The sequence below is a fragment of the Schistocerca serialis genome, chromosome 3 (assembly GCF_023864345.2).
Source record: "Schistocerca serialis cubense isolate TAMUIC-IGC-003099 chromosome 3, iqSchSeri2.2, whole genome shotgun sequence".
Taxonomy (NCBI): Eukaryota; Metazoa; Arthropoda; class Insecta; order Orthoptera; family Acrididae; genus Schistocerca; species Schistocerca serialis.
The window spans coordinates 1,079,861,289-1,079,865,908 of record NC_064640.1 but is presented as its reverse complement, the minus strand read 5'-3'; positions in this window follow the sequence as shown (position 1 = coordinate 1,079,865,908).

The window sequence follows — 4,620 nt, the reverse complement described above, 5'->3', positions numbered from 1 at the left end:
GAAGTTTTGTGCATGGATATCACACACACCACATCATCAGTAGCATGCTACCAGTCAAAGGCAGTGTCAGTAGATCCAATTAAACCTTCGGAACTCGGCATTAGGGAAGCATCCGATTTAACCCATCTGCTTTGACCCATGACGTCATCTATATGACAGAAACGCCTAAATCCAGAGTATACAAAATGTCGACAATATTGTCACTATGTACACATGCCAACAAACCTGCAGGAAAATAGAAACAGTGAAAGTAATCTTACTTCAATGATAAAATGAAACTACAGAACAACCGCGGGAAATAGGGGGTCTAGGGCAAGGACAACCTAATTTTAACAATACAAAACATCACATCACATCACCCCTAAAAAAGTCTCAACCTACGACATAATGCTACAGCCACAAAGCCAGCAGGAATCATACCGTTCACTCGACCTATATAGCTCAAACCAAGCCCACAATACCAAAAAACCATCATCTGCAATAACGAAAATGGCACTTACGCAGTTTAGGGGGTACATGCGCTGATCATGAGAAAAATACCTATTTTTGAAGCAAACACATATTTCTGAAGAAATAAGCATATATATGCATGGAATACCAAAAAAGTACGTATTTTCATATGGAGGTGGGGGGGAAAAAAGATTAATTAACTGCCTGCTTTCACCAGGTTATTCATGTTGCTATGCCAATATGCTGCAGACATTTTAATATATTTCTTCACAGAGTTCTTTAGCCATTGGTAATGCTTACAGTTTCATACATCCTTACCATGATAGCTATTGTTGGCTTTGCATATTGTTGCATATGGTATATGTCCCTGTTGCTCACAGTTATGCATCTTGATCAGTGCGACCAACAACCTATATTTTTCTGTTGTGGCTGTCCATTTTGAAGTATCGTATATTACTGCGTGTGCCAAAATGGCGAGAAATTTTCCAGATTTGAGCGACTTTGTAATGGAAGATTTATACCATGTTATGGAGAACACCCAAAGCTCAATACAATGGGCTAGGCAACAAGGTCTTACGAAGAACGATATGGTGTGTGAAAATGGGTATTGTGTTGGATACAACGAGATGAAGCTGGAGAAAACTACAGGGAAAGATGGCGAAATTTGGAGCTGCTCCATTGGCAGGGACTGTAGAAAGAAATGTTCAATCAAGAAAATGTCATTTTTTGCTGACAGTCATTTAGACATTTCTAAAATTTTGCAACTGTCTTACATGTGGGTTTTCGAACGCAATAGGCAAAAGTTTTTAATGAGGGAGCTCAAAATTGGCAGCGAGCACACTGTGGTCGATTGGTGCCAATTTTGTAGAGATATCTGCCATGAATATTTCTTAATTGAGCCAATACTTTTGGGCGGCCCTGGCCATACTGTTGAAATAGACGAGAGCTGCTTCGTCAGCACCATCGAAGTCATAGGTGCAAGAGCAATGGGTCTTTGGTGGTTATGACGTTGAGACGAAGCAAAGCTTTATGGTTGCTGTGCCACAACGTGATGCTACCCATTTGCTGCCAATTTTGCAACAGTATGTTTTGCTACTGGAACCACAGCAGTTTCTGATTTGTGGCAACTTACAACACCATAGGTAACTTGGGCTACAATAATCTGGCTGTTAATCATTCGCTTTATTTTCTCGATCCCTTTACAAACGCAACCACAAATCACATGGAGTCAGTCTGGCAAAAAGCTAAAGAAAAAAATCCTATAAGGCCTTTCAGAACTCACTGTGCTATGCTGAATAACTACATGGCGGAATTTCTCTGGCGTCAACGTTTTGGGGAAAATCCATTCCACAATTTTGTTATTAATTCCACCTTTCTTGAAGAGAAAGAGAGAGAGAGAGAGAGGGGGGGGGGGGGGGGGGAAATAAAAATTAAAATCCGTGCATACATATGCAATATGTCATTTTTGATACAAAAAAAATTTTTGAGACAGTTAACTGATTTTTTCTTTGCATCCAAATGAAAAATAAGTACTTTTTTGGTGAAGAGCGCGTCAGATATGACTGTAACACTCAAGTTTTGAAATAAAAAAATTTTTGGTATTCAGCGCATATATATGCTTATATCTTCAGAAATACGTGTTTCCTTCAAAAATAGGTACTTTTCTCGTGATCAGCGCATGTACTCCCTAGACTGCATAAGTGCCACGAAAAGCAGAATCAGATGTTTCCCTCGACCTATACAGCTGAAAGGAAGCCCAGATAGCAAGGAACCAATACAGCTGAAAGGAAGCCCAGATACCAAGGAACCAATAGCTACAACCCGAAGAGTGGAATCAGACATTTCCCTTGACCTATGTAGCTCAAATGCAGCTCTCAATACCTACCAGCAATAATAATAATAATGAAAACAATGTAAACTTCACACACCAACATAACTCAAATAACACCACAAAAACCCAAACCTTCAACAACTCGAAAACACAAAAACCTGTATATACACCAGATCAATTAAAACCAACCAAAGTACGATAAATGTAAAACAGACAGAACATCAGAATTACTACAGATTAAAACCAAAATAAAAGTTTATTACCAACAAAAGCATGCAACAAAATCACCTAGGTTGGCCGCCGCTACCAGTACACACACACACACACACACACACACACACACACACACACACAAAACTAATCAAACCTAACAAAATGCCACACACATAAAAAACCATCACTGAAAAATGAAGATTTCCAAATCCACATTGCAGCACTGGCTACCCAGACTCAAATAAACCCACCATGTTACCATAGTGATAATGAACCCAATATCACATGTTAAACTCAACAAACACAAACCAATTCAAAAACACACACACAACACCATTATGTCATGGGTCAAAGGAGACAGGTGGAATAGAACACTTCTAATGGCCCCTTAACTTAGTTCCTACCTCACGCAGACAGACAGGATGTGAGGACAAGAATGAATAGTTCTGAAAAATAAGATTAGTGTTTCACTTTTAAAAGTGTTAATCAGCAGTAGGGCCTCCTGGGATCTTGCTTCCTTGACTATCAGTAGTGACCAGCCATACTGTTTCTTTATAAAACAATTCCTTAATAACTTCATTGTTTAATATTTGGATTCTTGCACTGATGTCACCTCACGTGTAAGATTGTTCCCCCTATTGTTATCTAGACAACAAACTTGAACTCTAAGACATGATATCACAGTACATAAAAAGATTTTTACATGTTAGTCTGAGAACGTGGACAGTGACCAAGAAGGCATACCCTAAAATTGCACTTACTTTAAGTTTTCAAAATGTCACAACCCCTTTCTTCTGTCATTTATCACTCTTTAACCTCTGGCAACAATCTGTTAATATAAAAACTGCACTGTTTTTAGGGTTCATGTTAAACCACAGACCTCTCTATAACTGACTGGTTGGAGAAAGGCAAGACAAAGAACTGGTTATGAACTGTTGTGTCCAAATCAATCTTTGAAATGCCAAAAACAGGATTAGTTAAAAATGTGATACCAAGCTTATGAACGACAACACCCTTAACGTGGTGGAGATATAAGACACAGAACTGATCAACTGCTCACCTAACTAATAACACGAAAATGTTAGCGAAATAAAATGCTAGAGACTACCAGGATCTCTGTGAGAAAAGGTAGTTTTGGGCCCAGGATGTTCTTTCTATTAGTCCTTCAAATATATTAAAAAATTGAAAATACCAGACCACAATTCGAAAATGGAGCCTCACATAGGTACTTAAATGTATCTATGAAATGACCTACCAACCCAACCTATCCTAGATATATGTTTACACTAGTCTACAGATCAGCCTGTCAATGTAAATGAACACATATATACATCTTGTATGCCACAAGCATTCCCCCAGTCGAACACCATCTCCAGTAGGCCTAGACTTAAAGTACACCTAGCAAACAATACAGTCTAAGCTACCAGCCACAAAAAATAAACTTCATATTATGATCAAAACACACACTCAAAATATTTTACTGAAACAAACAAAATATCCTAGATGCCATATGACATCACACTTCATATAGGCTACCTATGGCTCATGTTGTTCACTGAACTCCAAACACGTTTATTTTTTCACACACAAGCATTTATTGCTTAGTCCACTTTCTTGAATAAGTATCATGAGGCTATCGTGGTTAAGTTTGTCAAATTAACTCCCAAAAACATCTTTTTGATAGCAATATTCTTGAATACTGGTTGTTTCTCAGATTCCACACCCCCTCAGAATACCAGCTTGGTGCTTTCTGGGGTTAGATATTAGCTACACAGTCATAGTTATGCTACCAAGACCTTGTAATGGATCTGGGAGATGTTATTTTTTTACCGTATTTGTCGATACCGAATTGTAAATGTTTTCTTATATTTTTGTCAGAATTTATTATAATTTGTCTTATTATATGTTAATTTACTTCTGTTTTTGAGAGTAAAAGCATATTGATTACTATTAGAAAATGTATCCACAGTCTAATATAACAGTCGCGACACTCACTGCTGTAAAAATTGTTGCCGTTTGACAGATGGAGCGACACTAGCGCTCCAAGTGGCAGGTAAGGTGAACGTCAGACGCGTCGTAAGCATAATGTTTGTTTGCATCCATTTCCTACTTAATTTCCGAATTAT